The following is a 23,249-nucleotide window of genomic DNA, read 5'->3' as shown; positions in this document are numbered from 1 at the left end:
AATTTATGGCACAGAATGAGACCATTTAGCAATCGTGTCTGTGCCAGCTGAAAAAGAGTGATCCAGCCCAAACCCACTTTCCAGGTCTTGGGAAAGGGATCTGAACAGATCTCAGAGCTCACATGATGTGAATGTTCTGTTGAAGTGTTGGTGAGCTGATATACCAGGGGAGATTCACACTGTTAGACACAGTGTGAAATACATTCAAGTATTTATAAAACATTACAACATGTGAGTAATATTCCCCATTGATTTCTCAGCACTGATGGATTGTGAAGTGGGAGACAGCCAGAAGTCCCAGTGAACCACACTGACCCTGAGCTGAGAATGAAATGAGATAAAGTTCAGTCTTCAGCAGTGAGATCCTGCAGAGAGGTAAGAGTCCTGAATCAAGGAGAGACTTTCTCATACTGCTGTTGAATCTCATTTCAAACACTCCTTGAACTCCCTGCCGAGGAATTCAGAGCTGGATAACGCCTGTAAAATCAGCCTAAAAGGAAATAGAAAACACCCACAGTCGGCTCAAACTCAAAAACTTGAGATTCAGAGTTTCATGCTTTCATCGACTGAGCTCACTAGGCCTGAGACAGTGTCCCCGGCCTGTCTGTTATTGGACGGTGCAGCTGTTGGCTCCACCCCAGGGGCTGAATTTGTTCTGTAAACCATGAACCAGCTTCCTTTCAAATCCCAGGTTTATCAGTAAATCCTCTTACAAAATCCCCAAAGTGTGATATATTCCTCTCATTCATCCAGAATAAAAGTTACATCTTTTGCTCTTTTTACCTTCCAAACATTGACTTCTATTTTACTCAGCATTTATTTCTCTCTCCTTTTTATGTTGTGCATTTCCTAATAAACATTTCATTTCAATTATTTATGAGGGATGAAATGAACAGAAAAGATGTTCTGCAATGGTACCAGGGGTGTGGGACAGAGTGAGTGGTTCGGATCTGGAATACACTGCCTGAGAGTGTGCTGGAGGCAGATTCAATCGTGGCTTTCAAAAGGGAATTGGATAATCACCTGAATAGAGAAAATTTGCAGGGCTACAATGAAAGGGCAGAGGAGTGGAATTCGCTGATCTGCTCTTGCAAAGAGCTGTCATGGACATGATGGACTGAATGGTCTCCTTCTGTATTGTAACCATTTGATTCCTTGATTCTAACTCTGTCAAAGTTGTTCTGAACTTGCTCTGCTCCAAGGAGAACAACCCCAGCTTTTCCAGTCTCTGCACATAACTGATGTTATGAGGAACCATGGGGAACCCACTGTAAACCTTGCTCCAGACAGAAATACAACTGTTCACCACCACACTGTGACCCAGCTGTTCACATGATTTGGATGTGGGGACCAAATGTAGTATTTCAAAGTTTGCAGATGACACAAAACTAGGTGGGAATGTGTGTTGTGAGGAAAATGCAAAGCGGCTTCAAGGGAATTTGGACAGACTTAGTGAGTGGACAAGAAAGTGGCACATGAAATATAATGTGTAAAAATGTGAGGTTATCCACTTTGGCAGGAGAAACAGATGTGCAGATTATTTGTTAAATGGTAAGAGTGTGAATGTACAAAGGGGCCTGGGTGTCCTTGTCAATAAGTGACTGAAAGCTAACATGCAGGTGCAGCAAGCAATTCAGAAGACGAATGATATGTTCGCCCCTATCGCAAGAGGATTTGAGTATAGGAGTAGTGAAGTCTTGCTTCAATTGTATATAACCTTGGTTGGACTGCACTTTGGAATACTGTGTGAAGTTTTGTTCCCCTTACATTAGGAAGGATATCATTGCCATCGAGGGACTGCAACGAAGGTTCACCAGACTTGTTCCCGGGATGGCGGGACTGTCAAATGAAGAGAGATTGGGGAAACTGGGCCTGTATTCTCTAGAGTTTTGAAGAATGAGAGGTGATCTCATTGAAATTTACAAAATATTTAAAGGGATAGACAGGTAGATGAAGCTAAGATGTTTCCCCCGGTTGAGGAGTCTAGAACCAGGGGACACAATTTCAACGTAAGGGGAAAGCCACTTAGGACAGCGATGAGGAGAAATTTCTTTACTCAGTGGGTTGTGAATCTTTGGAATTCTCTACCTCAGAGGGCTGTGGAAGTTCAGTCATTGAGTATGTTTAAAGCAGAGATTGACAGATTTCTAAATACAAATGACATAGGGGAGATGGAGATAGTGTGGGAAAAATGCATTGAAGTGGACGATCAGTCATCATCATATTGAATGGCAGGGTGGGCTCGATGGGCTGAATGGCCTACTCCTGCTCCTATGTTCCTATCAGTCTGCAAACTTCATATGCATGCTGTCATTGTCCCTTTTATTCCATGGGCTTCAGTTTTACTGGCAGTCTAGTATGTGACATCTTCAAGAAGGTTTTCAATAAGTTAAATAAGGAGTAATTGTTTCCAGTGGCAAAAGGGTCAGTAACCAGAGGATGTATTTATCAGGTGATTGAGAAAAGACCAGAGGCGAAATGAGGAATGATTTTTTATACAGTGATGCGTTGTGATCTGGAATGCACTGTCTGATCAGGACTTGAAAGCAGATTCAGTAGTAACTTTGAAAAGTGATAGGGATAAATACTGGAAGGAAAAATGTACAGATTACAGGAGACAGCACTGACACAATGGACCAAATGGTCTCCTTCTTTGGGTATCATTCTATGGTTTTATGAACATAATGTTGATACAATTCGCTGAGTTGGAAGGGAAGTGAACCCAGATTCCGGGTATTCTAAACACCAGACCCAAACCAAATGAACAAGCCTGTTGTTTAATCTCTGTTTTTCACACCAGCTTCTCCTCGCTCTTTCTGTGTTTCCTGCCTGGTCTGTTCCTCTGACCTTCATTCCTGACACTCTATTGAGAATGGCCAACTCACTGCGCCTCTCACTCACACCGTCACTCCACCCCTTCACCCACTTCCAAACCTCTCTGTTCAACAGTACCTCACATCTGCTCCTCTGCTCCATTAATATAACAGGAAAACATTTTCAAACAGACATCTCCAGACAGTGAACGTTCCAGTAAGACAAGGTAAAGAGCAGATTCATTCACTTTAAACACAGAGAGAGCAGCTCTCCCTGTTCAGTCCAAGGAGCAGATCTGGTTTCACTCCCATTAGTCTTAGAGACATGCGCCAGAATTTTAAGGGACCGTTGGAGACGGGAATGGAGGCCGGGGAGGGGGAGGGGGGTGTATAAAATAGGGATGGAAGACGTTGGACCGGATTTTTCTGTCGGCGGCTGACATGGAGGGCAGACTTCGCACATCCACTCGGCAAGAAGGCATTTAAAGTATTTATGAGTCCAATTGTCAGCAATTTTATTCACTGGATCCAATTGAACTAATAGCACACGGGAACCACGGGGCTTCAGAGCCTCGCCTGGTTAAAGGAGGTGACTGGGAGGTGGGAGCTGAGTGTTGTCTTCACTGGGAAGCTATCGGGTGAGGCAGCAAAACTTGGCAGCAAGGGTGGAGGGGGAAAGGGCATCGGGAAACACTGTCAGGAGTGGGGGCCAATGTGCCAGCTCTGCAGAGGGAACAACACCAGGGTGCCATTGGGGCAGTGCCACTTCATTGAGGGTGACAAGTGAGGTAAATGTGGCTGGGTGTTGTTTCCTGTGAAGGCCTTGCACTCAGGGAGGGGCAACCTGTCATGGGCCTCATTCGAGGCTCTCATTGGATTCGAGGCTCCCATTGAGGAGGAGGAGGAGGAGTAGAGAGGAAGGGAGGGAGGCGCAGGCACCAGCAGGGGCACCACAGCAGCTTGGGGGCCCACAGGAAGGCCAGCCTCGAACAGGAGGCTGGAGAAGGAGGCAGAGGAACACCTCAGCCGAGATTCAACTACCTGCAGATGTCCGAGTGACAGTCTCTCCGCAGACTGCACCTCTCCACGGAGGTCGTCACTGATCTCTCTGCCATGATGCAGCTGTGCACCATGCGACTTGGTGGGCACCTGATGCCAGTGTCACTGAAGGTCACCGTGCCACTGAACTTCTTCACCACCAGATCATTGCGGGGATCCACTGGAGATATGTGTGGAATCTCACAGTCTGTAGTGAATCAGTGCATCAAGGAGGTCACCAATGTCCTGTTCAGGAGGGCCGGTGACTATGTGCACATTGATCCAAACAGTCAAGCTGAGAGAGCGATAGGATTCGGGGCCATCGCTGGATTCCACCAGGTGTAGGGTGTCATTGACTGCACCCATGTGACCATCAAGGCTCCTGCAGACCAGCCAGCAGCCTTCAACAGGAAGGGCTTCCACTTGCTCAGTGTGCAATTGGTCTGCGACCACTGCAAATGGATCCCACAGGTGTGTGCACAAATCCCGGGAAGCAGCCACAACGCCTGCATACCAAGGCACTCCCAGGTGCCAGAACCTTTTCGCGGCCCCATCCGCTTTCAGAGATGGATCCTTGGAGACAAGGGCTACCCACTGAGGACATGACTACTGACGTCTGTGAGGAACCCACGCACGGATGCAGAGGAGAGGTACAACACCTGCTGCGGGTCAACCCGAGCGACCGTCAAGGAGGCCATTGGTCTCCTGAAGATGAGTTTCAGGTGCCTAGATCGATCCAGTGGAGCCCTTCAGTATGTCCCTGCGAAGGTCTCGCATATCGTGGTGGTTTGCTGTGCACAGCACAATCTGGCATTACAGAGAGGTGAGGTGTTGACTAGTGAGGATATCGTGGAGTGTGATGTCTCCTCTGATGATGCGGATGTGGAGGAGGATGCTGCCCAAGCAGTGCCAGATGAAGAACCTCAGGCACAGTAGGAAAGGGGCCATGAGATACACACAAGGGAGACATGAGACACCCTTATACATTCAAGTTTCCTTTGAGCCTTACCACCTTCTGGAACCACAGCAATAAAGTCTTAGCTTTAAGCAGCCCTGTTGTCACCTCCTTCCTTCTGTTCTGCAGCGTCCAGGTACACATCGCACAGTGACAAGGCCGAAGCTTTGTAAACTCAGGGCTTGGTCCCTCACTTCCAGCCCCTTGGGAGGAAGGGTTTAAATGAAGTCCCAAAGGGTATCAACAATAAGAAGGAGACAGAGTGAGAGAACATCATTTCTTTATGCCGTGTGACACCAAACACAACCCTATCCATCTGGAATGTACATTCACCCGTGAACCCCTCAGTGAATCTAGGTGCTCTTCTTAAATCTTTTCCGGGTGCTCCTACGTGGTGCTCCCCCTGCTCTGTCAGCTGAGATGGAGACAGGCTGCTGACCTTGCTGCCCCATGGCTTGGGATGACATTGGTGGCCGTCCTCTTACTGCCTGAGGCCTGGAGGGCCCCGGCACACTGAGGGCCTCCTGCACAGGTACAGGGACCCCCCTCTGTCATCAAGGATGATGGAGGCAGGCACTGGCATCACTTGTGTCACTGGCAGAGGGGCTTTGGAGCTACTGTCCACACCAGGAGCACCCTGAGAGGAGACCCCAGATGTAGCAGCCAGCTGCTCCTCCCCCTTATAAGACACACTTGTACCTCGCTGCTGACCTGAGAGGGATGTGGACCTGGTGAAGAGTTCAGGTGCCTCGTCCCCCCTCTCACCTTGTCACCGCTGGATGGATCTCATGGACAAAGCGTTGGAATGCAGGTCTGCGCGCATCTCCGGCAGCCACTGATTGGTCGGCTGGATCTGGCTCTCCATCAGAGTCACCAATCTCTCAAGGAAGGAAGCCAGACACCCCCCCATCAGAGACAGTGCAGCATGCAAGGCCTGGATGGACTCCTCCATCATCCGAACTTGGGTACACATAACCTCTGGCAACTCTGCCAGATGTTGCCTGACCTCTAGCTGCAGCTGCAGTATTTCCCGTGTTGCTGGTGACACAAGAGGCACGTCATCAGCCTGGGACTCAGCATGGGCCTGGCCTCCCACAGACTTCCAACTGCCAGTGGCCTCGGCTGTCACAGCCTCCGTCAGCTGCCCGGGCCTGTCTGTGACGTGCTCACCAGCTTGTGTGCCCAAATCTAACAGCAAGTGGATACCCACCGAGTGAGGGTTTCTGTGCTGGTGGAGGGTGCAGGGGAATGAGGTGATGGTGCACCATCTGAGGCTCCCTCCTCCTCCTCAGAGGTGTCTGGCTGTCCCACAGTCTCTCCAGCTCTTCGCTCTTGTCGTTCATCCTAGCCTGCATGTGAAAACAGGGACATTGAAGGGTTAGGGTCTGCCCATCGTGACATTCCAACCACCCCTACTGTGCAGCTCCATTGATGCAGTGGTGAACAGATGAGCAGTATGGCTCCTTTGCAGCGGATGCTCCGTTGTGCCCCAGGAGATGTTCACTCACTCTCTTAGGTAGGTGTCCCTGTCTCTCCATCAGCTATGGAGCAGCTGCTTTGCTGCCCGGCCTGTTCCATGGCCTCCTCCTCCATCGGGATGAGGACATGGAGATAAGGCATCCACTGCCAGTCTTGACATGCTCTTTCCGATTGTGACCTGACTTCTCCTGCAGCCACTATGATCAACAAAGTTATTCTCCCAGCGGGGACAAGCCCAATATCTCTGATGGTGATAGTCCAGCAGTCCATGATGTGGACACACATATTCCTCCTGCATGTGGCCCCTCTCGAGGGACTGTGTGAGTTTATACAATGACTGACGTGCACCTCCCACCGAGATGCAGCCAAGCCTCAGGCAGCATGTCCTGCTGCCCTTCCCCAATACACATGACTGGGTGGTCACTCCCTTTCCACCAAACACTCCCTCTCACTCTGCCATGCGCAATGTCCAAAGAGTCCAAAGTGTTTTGAGTTTGCGCCTGAGCAGCCCGGATCCGGTCATTGACCCACTTCGTGCACTGGATCCATGTCTTGGGGGTGACCCCACGGCTGCTGACTTCACCTACTATCTCAAAGCAGCTTTGCTTGGTCAGGTGGACAGGTGACCACCTCCCATCCCTGGGGAAGAGGATCTTCCACCTATCTGTTGTCACCTGGAGGCAAACCTGCAGGAAGGCATCGCCAAACCATTGGACCATGGTCACTGCAGGCTCGCATTCAGCCCCTTACCTATCAGGCAGCAGAGACAGCAGAACGGGTCCTGGGGCATCAGTGACAGCAGAACGGGTCCTGGGGCATCAGTCACAGCAGAACGGGTCCTGGGCAGCAGAGGCAGCAGAACAGGTCCTGGGGCAGCAGAGGCAGCAGAACAGGTCCTGGGGCAACGGAGGCAGCAGAACAGGTCCTGGGGCAGCAGATGCATCAGAACAGGTCCTGGGGCAGCAGAGGCAGCAGAACAGGTCCTGGGGCAGCAGATGCAGCAGAACTGGTCCTGGGGCAGCAGAGGCAGCAGAACAGGTCCTGGGGCAACTGAGGCAGCAGAACGGGTCCTGGGGCAGCAGAGGCAGCAGAACAGGTCCTGGGGCAACGGAGGCAGCAGAACAGGTCCTGGGGCAGCAGATGCAGCAGAACAGGTCCTGGGGCAGCAGATGCAGCAGAACAGGTCCTGGGGCAGCAGAGGCAGCAGAACAGGTCCTGGGGCAGCAGAGGCAGCAGAACAGGTCCTGGGGCAACGGAGGCAGCTGAACAGGTCCTGGGACAGCAGATGCAGCAGAACTGGTCTGGGGCAGCAGAGGCAGCAGAACAGGTCCTGGGGCAGCAGATGCAGCAGAACTGGTCTTGGGGCAGCAGATGCAGCAGAACGGGTCCTGGGGCAGCAGAGGCAGCAGAACAGGTCCTGGGGCAGCAGATGCAGCAGAACAGGTCCTGGGGCAGCGGAGGCAGCAGAACAGGTTCTGGGGCAGCAGATGCAGCAGAATGAGTCCTGGAGCAGCAGAGGCAGCAGAACGGGTCCTGGGGCAGCAGAGGCAGCAGAACGGGTCCTGGGGCAGCAGAACGGGTCCTGGAGCAGCAGAGGCAGCAGAACGGGTCCTGGGGCAGCAGAACGGGTCCTGCGGCATCAGAGGCAGCAGAACGGGTCCTGGGGCAGCAGAGGCAGCAGAACGGGTCCTGGGGCAGCAGAACGGGTCCTGGAGCAGCAGAGGCAGGAGAACGGGTCCTGGGGCGGCAGAACGGGTCCTGGGGCATCAGAGGCAGCAGAACGGGTCCTGGGGCAGCAGAATGGGTCCTGGAGCAGCAGAGGCAGCAGAACGGGTCCTGGGGCAGCAGAACGGGTCCTGGGGCATCAGAGGCAGCAGAACGGGTCTTGGGGCAGCAGAACGGATCCTAGGGCAGCAGATGCAGCAGAACGGGTCCTGGGGCAGCAGAGGCAGCAGAACGGGTCCTGGGGCAGCAGAACGGGTCCTGGAGCAGCAGAGGCAGCAGAACGGGTCCTGGGGCGGCAGAACGGGTCCTGGGGCATCAGAGGCAGCAGAACGGGTCCTGGGGCAGCAGAATGGGTCCTGGAGCAGCAGAGGGAGCAGAACGGGTCCTGGGGCAGCAGAACGGGTCCTGGGGCATCAGAGGCAGCAGAACGGGTCTTGGGGCAGCAGAACGGATCCTAGGGCAGCAGATGCAGCAGAACGGGTCCTGGAGCAGCAGAGGCAGCAGAACGGGTCCTGGGGCATCAGAGGCAGCAGAACGGGTCTTGGGGCAGCAGAACGGGTCCTGGGACAGCAGAACGGGACCTGGGGCAGCAGAGGCAGCAGAACGGGTTCTGGGACAGCAGAGGCAGCAGAACGGGTTCTGGGACAGCAGAGGCAGCAGAATGGGTCCTGGGGCAGCAGAGGAAGCAGAACGGGACCTGGGGCAGCAGAGGGCTCTCAGGAAGACACTCCTTTAAACCAGGCAGCAGTGAATGCAGGTCTGGCAGCCCTTTCAATATGGTGCCAGCACCTGCCGTTGTGTCAGATGTCGGTGCCATCGGTGCCTCGTTCACTACCTCTGGTCCTTGTTTACATGGGCCCCACGCCTCCCCTTCATTAATTGGTCGGCTGCTCCGTGATCGGGGTCGGTCGGCCACATTTCACTCGTGTGGTGACGACACCCACTTCCGGTGCCTCTGCCGAGAGCCGCACCGTTAGTTTAAAATTCAGCCCATGGGGTCAAGAGTGGAAAATCTCCCCTCTGATTCTCTCTACTTAAAATGAAGGAGACACCAAATTAAAACTGATGAAACCAGGGATTGTATCCTGGTTCTTCAATCTAGTGTTCTCCCAACTGAGCTATTCCAGCCTCACTGTGAACTCATCTTCATTGGAGACAAATATAGCTCCAGGCGGAATTTCCCCACCCGTTCATTCCTCACTTCAGGGGAATGGGACCCGACCAGATCGCGGAACTCAGATTATGTTAATGTTCTGCTCTTGATATCTTAATATTATCTTGCGTTTGAGCCACTTTTAATCAGGTTCACGGACAAATTCTTCCATCATCCCTTCTCCCACATTCCCTCTCTCTCATTCATTCTTTATTCCTCACAATCCAGAAAGGGTTAGGAATCAGAGCTCACCCCCAAACCCTCTGCACATACACCTCTGTCTGTTACCCTGTTTGATCCAAGAGACCAGTCAATAAATTACACTCTTTATAAACACAGAAAGCTGCCTCAGAGTGTTGGACAGAGATAAATACACTGAAGTCTTTTGAAAAAAGTTCATCTCACGGGTTGTTACTGAGCCCACAGAGCAGGGCGAGCCCAGGCTCCAGCCGCAGCCCCAGCCTGTGCTGTGTTAGCTGATGCCACCTGGTGTGATACTGAGCCACACGGAGCAGGAAAGGGCCTGGTTGTAGTCATGGCCTGTGTTGTGTTAACTTATCCCACTCAGTGTGGTAGGAGCCACACAGAACAGACTGGGCCCAGGCTCCTTCCTCAGCCTGAGGGATGATAGTTCTTCTCACACGTTGTTGTACAGAGCCCCACACAGAACAGGGAAATCACAGGCTCCATCCCCGGCCTGTGGTATTTTACTTCATCGCACCTGGTATGGTACGGAGTCCCCAGAGCAGGAAAGATCCAGCTTCCATCTCCGGCCTGTGCTGAATTAGCTGATCTGACCTGGTTGGCACTGAACCGCAATCAGGGAAGGATGGGCCGAGGCTCCATGGCCTGTGGTGTGTTAGTTATTCTCATTTGGTGAGGTACTGAGCACCATATAGAGCAGGATGGGCCTGTGCTCAGTGAGCTGATCTCACCTTGTGTGGTCCTGAGACCCACACACAAAGCAGGACAGGCCTAGGCCTCATCCCCGGCCTGTGTTCAATTAGCAGATCTCAGCCAAAAGATTTTGATAAGGTTCCACACAAGAGGCTTCTCGATAAGATTAAAGGCCCTGGTATCAGTGGTAATATATTGATCTGGATTGGGAACTGACCGGCAGACGTAGGCAGAAAGTAGTTACAGATGGATCTGGATCTGTTTGGAGACCAGTTACCAGTGGTGTCCCACAGGGATCGGTGTTGGGACTGTTGCTCTTTACTATTTTTATTAATGATCTGGATGTAGGTGCAGGGCGCACCATCTGTAAATTGACAGATGATTTGAAGATCTGTGCGAGTGTTTAGACTGTAGACGATACTCGACTGTTTCAGGCTGATCTTAATGTGTTGGGAGATTGGGTTCATGACTGGTAAATGATGTTTAATTTGGGTAAATGCAGTGTTATTCATGTGGACAGGGCGAATGCTCAACATTCATACACCCTTCAGGGAAAAACATTAAAGCAGATGGAGAAAGAAAATAATTTTGAGCAGAGATCTGGATGTTCTAGTGCACAGATCTCTAAAGTTACAGCAGCAATGCTGTGAAGTGATAGTTGGAGCAAATAGAGGGTTGGGCTGCATTCAGAGGACAATTGAGTATAAAATGAGGCATATTCTTTCATGGGATGTGAGCGACACTGGCAAGGCCAGAATTTGTTACCCATCCCTAATTGTCCTTGACAAGGTGGCGGTGAGCTCCCTTCTTGAATTGCTGCACTCCATGTGGTGTAGGTACACCCACAGTGCTGGTAGGAAGGGAGATCCAGAATTTTGACCCAGCATCAGTGCATGAACAGCGATATATTTGCAGATCAGATGGTGTGTGACTTGGAGGGGAGCTTGCACATGGTGGTGTTTCCATGCATCTGCAGCCCTTGTCCTTCAAGGTGGTGGAGGTCTTCGGTTTGGAAGGTGCTGTCTGCGGAGCCTTGGTGAGTTGCAGCAGTGCATCTGGTAGATGGTACACACTACTGCCACTGTGTGTCAGTGATGAAGGGAGTGAATGTTTAAGGTGGTGAATGGGGTGACAATCAAGGCGGCTGCTTTGTCCTGGACAGTGTCGGGTTTCTAGAGTATTGTTGGTGCTGCACTCATCCTGGTTTGTGCCTGTAGATGGTTGACAAGTTTTGGAGAGTCAAAAATCACAACATTATTGCAGTGCAGAAGGAGGCCATTCGGCCCATTGTGTCTGCATAGAATTATAGAACATAGAAAGTTTACAGCACAGGCAGGCCAAAAAACGAGCCACCCAGCTGAATCCCATTGCCCAGCATTTGGACCGTAGCCCTGCATGTTCAGGTACTTGAGGTGCACATCCAGACTCCTTTTAAATGAGTTGAGGGTTTCTGCCTCAGCTACCCTTACAGGCAGTGAGTTCCAGACTCCCACAGCCCTCTGGGTGAAAAAACCTTTCCTCATCTCCCCTCTAATTGTTCAACACATCAATTTAAATCTATGCCCCCTAGTCACTGACCTCCCTAATAAGGTAAATAGACCCTTCCCATCCATTCTATCCAGACCCCTCACAATTTTGTACATTTCAATCAAATCTCCCCTCAGCCTCCTCTATTCAACCCCAGCTGATCCAATCTTTCCTCATCGCTGCATTTTTCCAGAGCTGGCAACATCCTCGTAAATCTCCTCTGTAACCTCTCTAGTGCAATTACATCCTTTCTGGAATGAGGTGACCAGAACTGCACACAGAACTCAAGTTGTGGCCTAACTAATGATTGATACAGTTCCAGCATAACCTCCCTGCTCTGATATTCTATACATCGGCTAATAAAGGAAAGGATTCCATAAGCCTTCTCAACCAACTTATCAACCTGTCCTGCTACTTTCAGGGATTTGTGGACATTCACTTCAAGGTCCCTCACTTCCTCTGCACCTCTCAGCATTCACCCATTAATTGTGTATTCCTTTGCTGTGTTTGACCTCACCAAAGGCATCACCTCACACTTCTCCAAGTTGAGTTCGATTTGCCACTTTTCTGCCCACCTGACCAGTCCATTTCTCCAGCTCTCCGAATGAGCATTTCACCACGTGCCTTGAGCTGAGTTGCTCATCACAGAATTCCCACTATCTGATTTACTCTTGTAGCCAGAGTATGTATATGAATGGTCCAGTTAAGCTTTTGTCAATGGTAACCCCCAGGATGTTGATGGTGGGGGGATTCAGCGATGGTAATGCTGTTGATCGTCAAAGGGAGATGGTTACATTCTCTCTTGTTGGAGATGGTCATTGCCTGGTACTTATGTGGTGTGAATGTTACTTGCCACTTAGCAGCCCAAGTCTGAATGTTGTCCAGGTCTTGCTGCTTCTGGACACGGACTCCTTCAGTATCTGAGATGTCCCGAATTTGTCCTTTTATGAAACCTTGGTCAGGACTCACTTGGAATATTGTATCCAGTCTTGGTCTCCTCACATGATGGGTGATATTGAGGCTTTGGAAAGGGTACAGAGGAGAGACATTCGACGAATTCCCAGTATAAGACATCTTGGTTATCAAGTTAGACTAAAAGAGTTGGGACCCTACACCTTAGAGAAACCTAGAATGAGGGGTGATCCGATTGAGGTTCATAAATAATGAAGGGTCCAATTTAGCATGGGAGAGGAGTCATAACTTTATATTGGAAAAGGCCAGATGGCACCCGGATCACATTAAATTTCATTTTCAGTGGTGGGCTAACGTACCAGGATGGCCGAGTGGTTAAGGCGTTGGACTTAAGATCCAATAGACATACGTCTATGTGGGTTCAAACCCCACTCCTGGTATCTGTGCTTATAAAATGTTACTTTTTATTTCCCTGACTTTTGCCTTGCACCATCATCTCTTCTGTCATTTAATCACTCTTGCCTTCCAACTGATCACAGCTTCCTATTATTTGATCTGCCCCAGCACCGTTCCTTGGCTCTGCGCTTGCTTATAAACTGGTAAATCTTTAACTTAATCTCCTCTGTACCCTGACAATGACCTTCTCATCCTTCCTGGATTGTGGTTCCTCACAGAATTCGCTGCCTCTCCGACTCCCCTCCAGGTAACTGAAGGCCCTGAGCCTTGGTCTCGCTTTATACGCTAGCTGGTAGTTGATTCCTTGCAGGTCTGCCACCGCTCAGGAGAAGCTCAAGACCCAGATCAAGCAAAGTATCAAGAGGAATTTGAACAAAGGCTCCCTGGTGCAGAACAAGGGACAGGGCGCCTCCCGCTCCTTCAAAATCAGCAAGAAGGAAAACCCAGGAAAAAGTGGGAAAGAAGGTGAAGAAACCAGCAGCCAAGAAATCTTTACTGAAGAAACCAGCAGACAAGAAATCTTCAGTGAAGAAACCAGCAGACAAGAAATCTTTAGTGAAGAAACCAGCAGACAAGAAAGTGACAACAAAGAAAGTAACAGCCAAGAAAACGAGCAGCAAGGCGGCGGCAACGCCAAATAAGGCGGTGAAGAAAGCAGCGCTTCAGAAAAAGTCTCCTGCGAAGAAGGTAAAAAAAGGCATGAGTGCGGCGGGCGGAAAGGCGCTGAAGAAAGTGCAGACATGGAAGAGCAAGGTCAAGCCGAAAGCACCGAAGTCTCAGAAAGCAGGGTCTGGAAAGAAGTGAAAGCGCGGGAAACTTGTAAACATCTGAACACAAAGGCTCTTCTCAGAGCCACCCGCATCTCTCAGGAAAGAGCTGATCCCCTGATCAAATGATCCCTGTCCAGGCCCCGCCTGCAGATTCCACATGGAAATGATTTGGAGTAAATCCAGGATCCCTGGTGACTCCCCTCCACCCAGCCCTTTCCCCACTCTCTGTCATAAAACAGAGGGATGTCCGGCCCTCACTCTAACTGGGGATGTGTTCGGTGCAGTCTCAGTTCACAAATTCAGGGGGAGAGTTTGTAAGACAGTAACACTGGCGGAGAAACCCCACCTCACAACTCAAACCCCAACACATGAGATTCTCCAATTCAGCTGGAGTCGGGTGAAAACAGGAGCTGGGATAGGCTGTGATCGGGAATGTTAGGAATGGATTTGTTCAGGGAGGAACGTACCTGGAATCTCCCAAAATAATAGTTCCTTATTTCCCCAGATGACACATTCTGCAGTGAGAGTGAAAAGTCTCTTCACTGCTTCAAATTTATTAATTGTTTGGTTCGAGATGAATAATGATTCAGAGAGTAATGACAGGATCTGAAGCTTTTCTCACACCAGCCCTTGAATGACTCAGTGTGAAGTGTCCAATGTGTGAAGCTACTGACAGGGTTTGTCAATCTGAACAGTTTCAGCTCAGTTACTGGGGGCCTGGAATCCCCGCAGTTTGACTCTGTCTCTGATTGGTCACCCGCTTCTCAATCCAATTCTTAACCAATAGGAGAATCACATATAAGTAAATAGAAGTTCTCATTGGCTTAGATTTTCCAATTGGAAAAAGCCTGGCAATTCCAGAGCAGGAAGGAATTGAAGTGATGGAAAATTTCAATTTTCAGGCAACAATTTTAAAACCTCTCATTTTCTGTTCTGTTTTACTGTATTTACCGTCACAAAATCCTGACGCGATTTTGGGAATCGTTTTCATTTGTCAATCTGTTAACTGTAAGCGGCGGGAGGATGGTCCGGTTCAGCAATTTAAAACGGGACAAATATCAGCTTCCACTCTGTAAAAGGAACAAATTAGCGACTAACCGCTTCTCACAGGCTTCTCGGGGACTGACAGAAACGAGCGGTTTCTGATCTTTTCTCCTGAAAGAGGCGGATAATGCTGCAGGGAGCAATGAACTGCCCTTCACTTTCTGGCTGCTAATACATCCCTGACTTTAAACAGTTCAAACAGCGACTGATGCTTCTGCCGGAAAATTAGCAGATTCACCAGAATGATCCCGGTCCATCATGGCCAAAGACATCCAGCTGGCCCGCCGCATCCGCGGGGAACGCACCTAAAACCCAGCTTCAGTAACAAGTGTAACAAGGGCTCTTTTCAGAGACACCAAATCAGCAAAGGAAAGAGCTGCCATCTCTGTTCATCATCAAACCCATTAGATTGGAGGGGCGGCCACATGGTTTCTGTTTTGTCACATCACTTTCCCGAAAGGCCTGTCGGACTGAGAGCTGATCTGGAATTTAGAAAGCAGCATTACCGGAGACTCATTGCTGCTCAGCACAATCTCAACCCCGCTCCTGGGATCCGTTAGCTGGCATTTGGGGAAAAGAAATGGATCCCAGTTTTATTTGGAAGGCATTAATGGAGCCGGGTCCGTTCACATGAGGGTTATTTACAAACATTACCCAATGAGTTCACTAATATTTGAATCCATTGGAGATCAGTACACAGGATATGTAAGGCAGCTCGGTCACTCTGACTGAAACCGCCAGTTCCCCGGGGCTGCAGACCCTGACACTGCGGGGAGAGAATCCCCGACTCTATCCCGCCGCCGGGGGAAACAGACAGCTCTGTGTCCGGAGAATAGGGAGGGCCGGGGGGAAGGCACACCTGAAAGCGCTGCAATGGACTCAGCTCCTGTGTGTGCACAACTCTCACTGATTCCGTCCTCTGGGAACAGTGCGGTCTAAACTGATCAGGTTAGGAGAGAAACACACAGCCCGAGAATGGCCTCTTCCTTCCTGCATTTACTCTGTTCCGGGAGCAGATTCTCATTGAGAAGCGGCGCTCAGATCACCGGAGAGAGAAAAAAAAACACAATTCAAACTGTCCAAATGAAAAACAGAGAATTAACCCGGACACTTCCATTATTAAATTAATTCATCAGCTCCGAACCAGTTCCCGTTAATGTACCGGGATAATCTCGGGATTTATAAAATCGAAGGCAGCGGGATTTATTAAATTGTTGATTCTGACACCCTGTAGTTCACTTCTTCACTTAACTAGAGGGGGAGATGTGTGAGCAGAGAAACAGAGCGAAATCCAGAGAGGGAACTGAAAACACACCTGGACAGATGTGAAACAGGTCAATCCACTGTTCCAATAACTCCATCACTGACTCCCTCCTGACAGTAACCAGTCCTTTCACAGAGACTGTGGGTGGCTCTGAAAAGAGCCTTTGGTTTATTTGATGACATTTTGGCCGCTTTACTCTTTCTGGGAGCTCTGAGCGCTGGTTTTCTTGGGCAGCAGCACGGCCTGGATATTAGGCAGCACCCTGCCCTGAGCGATAGTCACTCCTCCCAGCAGCTTGCTGAGCTCCTCGTCGTTGCGGACGGCCAGCTGCAGGTGTCTGAGGTTGTTGCGGGTCTTCTTGTTGTCCCGGGCTGCGTTCCCGGCCAGCTCGAGGATTTCAGCGGTCAGATACTCGAGCACAGCAGCCAGATAGGCCGGGGCTCCAGCACCCACACGCTCAGCATAGTTACCCTTTCTCAGGAGCCTGTGAACACGGCCCACCGGGAACTGCAGTCCAGCTCGGGAGGAGCGAGACTTGGCCTTGGCTCGAGCTTTCCCGCTGGTCTTTCCTCCTCCAGACATTTCCACAATCTCACAAATACTTTCACAAAGAATGAATAATTTTCTTAGCATTGATAGCATGTCGCAGGTAGTCAGGATGGCCGAGCGGTCTAAGGCGCTGCGTTCAAGTCGCAGTCTCCATTGGAGGCGTGGGTTCGAATTCTACGAATGACACCTTGTGTTTTGACTGCACTGGAGGCGTTTGGGAGCAGCGGTGAAAAGCAAAGAGAAAGCAGGAAAGAACATGAACAAACAAAGGAACAATGGACCCAAAGATGTTGCAACAAAACATGAGAGTTAGAGGCAACTAAGCAAACAGCAGGGCACATAAAAGATCAAAAATGTAACCTTTGTATCGGGGTGGAAGATGTTGCCAATATCCTGAATGAATACTTTACTGTTTTCCCGAATGAGAGGGTGATGCAGATATTGTTATGAAGGAGGAGGAGTGTGAAGTATTGGACGTGATAACTTAAGGAGAGAGGAAGTATAAATGGGATGAGCATCCTTGAATGTGGAAAAATCACCAGGACCAGATGAAATGTACCCCAGGCTGTTGAAAGAAGCCAGGGAAGAAATAGTGGAAGGTCTGACCATCATTTTCCAATCCCTCACTGGATACAGGTGTGGTGCCAGAGGATTGGAGGTCTTGTAACGTTGCAATAAAAGCAAAATACGAGGCAGATCAAGCATGGCTGATCCTTTCGAGTAGAGAAACAGGGCTGAATTCCCTGAACCAGTGCTACAGCTTTCAGAATAGAAGGAGCCTATACACACCTGATGGGTTCCACTTAAACAAAAGAGCTGGAGGTGTTGACGGTCAGAACAGATAAAATGTGGAGGAGTGTTTGAAGCAGATGCTGTGTGGTTACTGTAGTTGTACTATGGAGTTATTTCAAGGAGGTGATTCTGAATGCAATGGATCAACGTGGACCCGTCCAAGGCAAAGGTTCTAAACTTCCCTGTGGTCCAGCCTGGTTGAATGAAACTGAAGAAAACAAATCACCCAGAAGTGGAAAAGAAATATAAGGCCATGAAAGCACAGAATTCAGATGGATGCAATACCAGATGGTATGGCAAGAGTGTAAAACAGCAACAGACTGGTGAATAAAACTTTCCCATTGAATGAGACAAGAGAAAAGAAGGGTAATAATAGTGTCAGGTGAGTTGTGACACGATTCACATTCCACCTTGATCTGAATAGGACTGTTGAAGGGAGTGATTGAGAAGAATAGAGGAGAAATGAAAAGAAAGGAGAAATAAACAAAAGGTCTTTTGATTTTAGAATGCTTGTTTTTGGAAATGACAGACTGTAAAGTGTGTGTGTCAGAAGATACAGAGCGAAGTTGGGTATGACAAGATCACAGGAAGGTTGTGCCCTGAGACAAGGTGTGTGTTGACAGGAAAGCTGCTTTCTTTTGCACAATATGTATTTTATTCATATAATTTGTGCAATTACATTGCAAAGCAGTTCAAATTTAATATTACATAAGGTACAATACAGATCAGTTTCCTTCAATAATGTACATGATGTATCTCACTATCCCTGCCTGCACAGGTTATATTTACAGTATTTACATTACACATCAAACATTCTCTGGTGCAAACAGCCCGAGGGGTTTTACACGGGTTCCAGCCCCTCACTGTACTGTGGCCTACTAGGGCCTTCGACTGCAGCCTTTCCCCATTGAGTCTCCATGGTGGCTTCCCCAAGCTTTAATGCCGTCCCACAGCACATAGTCTTGGACGTTGCAATGTGCCAGTCCGCAACACTCGGTCATGGACAGCTCTTTGCACTGGAATACCTGTCCCACGGCCTGGCTCGTTCTCAATAGAGATCATTTCAAATGAACATTTCGTAAATCCGTGCTGTCTCTCTCACAATAAAGAGAACAGGATGTCTGGCAGATTCAGTGTGAGACAATAACACTGCCGGGTAAAGGCCGCTTTCCAACTCCAATCTTAACACAGGAGATTCCCCAAGCAGCTGCAGTAAGGTGCTGTAAACTGCTGGAAGTTGATGTGTGTGGAAATGGTGATGTTACTGAGGAGGTTTCTTAGTATAGAATGGACTATGTTTTGGTGGGAATATTACTGAGTGTTAATTGCATCGGGACCATATTTAAAAGCTCCGGCTTTCTGGAAAGCCTTGACTATGAAGGCCGAGTCTGGAAGGGTTTGTGTGGAGAGCTGGGTTTCGGTACTGCTGTTAATAAAGGGTTTGAAATTGGCAGCCCGGGGGAAACTGGAGGCGGAGCTGAAAGATGAGGGGCCATTCTCTCTCTGTCTGTCACTCTGGGTGTCTCCTCCATCGAGCTCTCTGTTTAATCTTCACTCTTGTCTCTTCCCCTCCCTGCTCTCACTCTGCCTTTCTCAGCCAGGTCCAGGTGGCCTGTATAAAAAGGAGCCTGACAGAATCAGTCTCTTTTATTGTGCACTGATTTGAGGAAAGAATCAACATGTCTGCCAGTAAACAAGAGTATGCTCCAGGCTGGCAGCATGTCAGAATCCATGAGGAAAGGCATCATCACCCTCATTGACAAGCAGAAGGGGGAGAGGACAGAAATCAGAAATTGGTGGCCCAATTTCTGCTTAATGCTGACTACAAGATTCTGTCAAAAGACATAGCCAGTCGATTCAAGTCTGCTCTGGAGTTGGTGATTCACCCTGATCAGACCTATACTATACCAGGCAGGACAATCTCTGATAGCTTTGCGCTACTCAGGGATATGATCACCTATGTACGGGACAGGAGGGTGGACACCTGCCTCATCAGCTTGGACCAGGAGAAGGCTTTTGACAGGACATCACACACTTACATGATGGATGTGCATTCCAAAATGGGGTTTGGGGAGGGAATCTGCAATTGGATCAAACTAGTCTACACAAACATCAGTAGTGCAGTCTCAATCAATGGGTGGGAATCAGAAAGTTTCCCGATCCAATCTGGAGTCAGACAGGGCTGTCCTCTCTCCCCTGTCTTGTTTGTTTGCAGTATTGAACCCTTTGCTGAGTCTATTAGGAAGAATGCGAGCATCAGAGGGGTGACAATCCCAGGCAGCGGAGGCACTCAGGTTAAAACCTCCCTGTACATGGATGACGTCGCCGTTTTATGCTCGGATCCACTGTCTGTGCGCAAAGTGATGAGCATCTGCGACCAGCTCGAAATGGCCTTGGGAGCTAATGTTAAACACGGCAAGAGCGAGGCCATGTTCTTTGGGAACTCGGCTGACCGATCCTTTGTCCCCTTCACCGTTAGGTCAGACTACCTGAAGGTGCTGGGAATATGGTTTGGTAGGGCTGGGACGTGCACCAAAACCTGGAAGGAGCGAGTAGCCAGGGTACAACATAAGCTGAGCATGTGGGAGCAGCGATCTTTCTCCATTATGGGTAAGAACCTGGTCATCAGGTGCGAGGCGCTCACATTGCTGTACGTGGTGCAGGTCTGGCCCATACCGCATTCCTGCGCTGTGGCGATCACCTGAGCCATTTTCCGCTTCATCTGGGGATCCAAAATGATCCGAGTCCGGAGGGACACGATGTTCAAACCTCTGGATAAGGGCGGGAAAAATGTACCCAACGTCGCCTTCATCCTTATGGCTACCTTTGTGTGCGGCTGCATCAAGCTGTGTGTAGATCCCCAGTTTGCAAACTTCAAGTTTCACTACGTGCTGAGGTTCTATCTGTCCCCAGTGTTGCAAAGGATGGGCCTGGTCATATTGCCGCGGAATGCTCCATCAAGGTGGACTGTGCCGTACTGCCTATCCTTCATGGAAAAACTTCTGTGGAAAAACACCTTTGACCACCAATCCATCAGGCAGTGGTCTGCACGGAATATCCTCAAGGCCCTACGGGAAAAGGAGATGGTGGATCCTGTCGGATGGTCCCCTGAGCAGAAGTCCAAAGTCATTTGGCAGAATGCCTCATCACCAGAACTTTCAAAAAGCACCAAGTTGTAGCCTGGCTGATGGCAAGAAGAGCTCTCTCTGTCAGTTCCTTCCTGCACACCCGAAGTCTCACCCCATCCACACGCGGCCCTCGAGGTGGCTGTGGTGGAAAAGAGACGTTGCCCACCTCTTTCTGGAATGTGTCTTTACAAAGCAGGTGTGGAAGAGATGCAGTGGTTTTTGTCGAGGTTCATACCAAGCAGCTCTGTAGCACAGGAGTCTGTGCTCTATGGGCTGTTCCCAGGGACGCACACCGAGATAAACATCAACTGCTGCTGGAGGACTATCAATTCATTGAAAGACGCTCTTTGGTCTGCCCGAAACTTGCTGGTCTTCCAGCGCAAAGAGTTGTCCATGACCGAATGTTGCAGACTGGCACATTCCAAGGTCCAGGACTACGCTGAGGGACGCACTAAAACTTGGGGCAGCCGCAGCAAAGGCTCAATGTGGAAAGACCACAGTGTAAGCTCCCCTCACCACGCTGAACTGAGGAGCTGGATCCATGGGAAACCACTCGAACTGTAGCCAGAAAATATTTGTTTGCTGTAAAATGTACATGGCATGACAATGAAATGGAAGGGTTGTGAGGCAACTCACTCCTGTATTGAAGGAAACTGATCTCCTTTGCACTCTTTGTATTGTTTGACTTGGTGCTTTTTGGAACTGTTTTGTAATGTATTTATTTTTTCCAGATTTTTATGAATAAAGTATATTTTGGAAATTAATAAAAGAAAGTCTGGCAGAGGTAAAGGAGGGAAAGGACTGGGCAAAGACGGAGCAAAGCGGCACCGCAAAGTGCTTCGTGAAAATATCCAGGGCATCACCAAACCAGCAATCCGCCGCCTGGCTCGCCGTGGCGGGGTCAAGCGGATCTCGGGTTTGATCTATGAGGAGACTGGCGGGGTGTTGAAGGTTTTCCTGGAGAATGTGATCAGGGATGCGGTCACCTACACTGAACACGCCAAGCGCAAGACGGTCACTGCCATGGATGTGGTGTACGCTCTGAAACGGCAGGGTCGCACTCTCTACGGATTCAGCAGCTGAAAAACTCGACCCTTTCCTGCAAACACAACAAAGGCTCTTCTAAGAGCCACCCACCGCCTCACAGAGAGAGCAGTGACCTAGAAACGGGAGCTGGGATAGGCTGTTTAGAACTGCCTGGAATAAATCTGTGCTGTGTTCGAGATACAAAACTAGAATCCCCAAATTTGACATTTCATTTGCAGCAAGGATGTGCAGTGGATTTGATTTTCGAAACGGGCTGTGTAAACAGTGCCCGAGGCTCTACAGTTAGTTATTTCCCCAGTCGACACATGCCCTCAGTGAAAAGCCACATCACTCCTCCAGAATCACTCATTGTTTTCCTAGAATTTCAAAATGATTTCGCTGCAATGAGGGAATCCGGGAGTTTTGCAGCAGCCGTTAAATCGGTCACTGGAACCAGACCCACTTGTGATGTTATTTCCCCCGAGACGGTGTTTCCTGCACTGAAACTGACAGGGTTTGTGAAACTGATCAGTTTCAGTTCATTCATTCAGGGACCTGGAATTCCCGCAGTTTGAGCTCGCGCTATCCAGAGCCCACTTCTGATTGGTCACCCTCTTCCCATTCGCATGTCTTAACCAATTGCCGAGCCTCGAATTAGAAAATACAGCAAATCATTGGCTTAAATTGTCGTCCTGGCAGAAAGGTTGAATTCAAAAATGCCGCCAATTTCAGTGTTGGGCAGAATCGAATTACTCAACGAATCTCAATAACGAATTGGCAGCACATTCTCTACATTCCCCGATTTTCCTTTCCATCGATTGGGGTGCTAATTCACTCGGAAACGTTTGCTAATACTAACTGACATCCTCAGATCCATTTAACATTTCAGTAATCCTATTAAATACAAAAGGAATTTTATGATTGAATTTCCATTGGAAGATAGTGAATTAGCACCCCGATCGATGGAAAGGAAAATCGGGCAGAGGATAAAATGTGCTGCCAATTCGTTATTGTGATTTGTTTATATAACTGACCAGGATTGACTTCACCCGAACGCAGCTACTAGCTCCCACCCCACTGACCGCTCTCCCCCTCTCTGCAACTCGCTTTCTCCCCCTCCTCCCTACTGGTGAAATTCCGCACTCTGGCTGTTCGCTCTCCGCACCCCCACCCCCCACCCTGTCCCAGCCCAGCCCACAGCTGCTAGCTCTGGCCGTGACACTCGCTCCCACATTTCTTCACCAGGCACCACCTGTAGAAGCAGGAGGGCCGCAAGGAGTGACAGGGCGACGTAGGAGTGAGTGGCTGAGAGGAGGGAAGTGGCACGGCCTGGAGCGAGTGGCCAGAGAGTGGGGTGGTGCGAAGCGAGGAACAACTGGCCAGGGGAGTGGGGGGGTGGGGGAGCAGCGAGGTCTGGAGCGAGCGGCTGAGGGGGGATTCGTCGAGGCCTGGAGTGAGTTGCCGAGGGGGGAGAGCTACAGCTTCAAAATCTCCCATTCAGCCACTTCCTCCAGCCAAGTGGTGGGGGGATGGGGTGGCTAGATACCCAATGATGCTTTATCACGCATGCACGAAGATGGATTTGTTGCGGAAATGTGATGATGTTGGCGCTGCAAAATGCTCGAGTATCTGACCGCTGAAATCCTCGAGCTGGCCGGTAACGCGGCCCGGGACAACATGAAGACCCGCATCATCCCCAGACACCTGCAGCTGGCCGTCCG

The 23,249-nt window shown here is 49.8% G+C and overlaps 1 non-coding gene across 1 annotated transcript; it reads left to right on the top strand.

The window, feature by feature from the left end:
• The first annotated feature begins 12,856 nt into the window (after positions 1–12,856).
• Positions 12,857–12,939, top strand: trnal-uaa (transfer RNA leucine (anticodon UAA)). The gene has a single exon. It is a non-coding gene; the product is annotated as a tRNA-Leu (tRNA).
• Positions 12,940–23,249: the final 10,310 nt, after the last annotated feature.

The sequence above is a fragment of the Heterodontus francisci genome, unplaced genomic scaffold, assembly GCF_036365525.1.
Source record: "Heterodontus francisci isolate sHetFra1 unplaced genomic scaffold, sHetFra1.hap1 HAP1_SCAFFOLD_43, whole genome shotgun sequence".
Classification (NCBI taxonomy): Eukaryota; Metazoa; Chordata; class Chondrichthyes; order Heterodontiformes; family Heterodontidae; genus Heterodontus; species Heterodontus francisci.
Note: the sequence above shows the minus strand (reverse complement) of the source record. Positions and strands in the feature narration are given on the sequence as shown.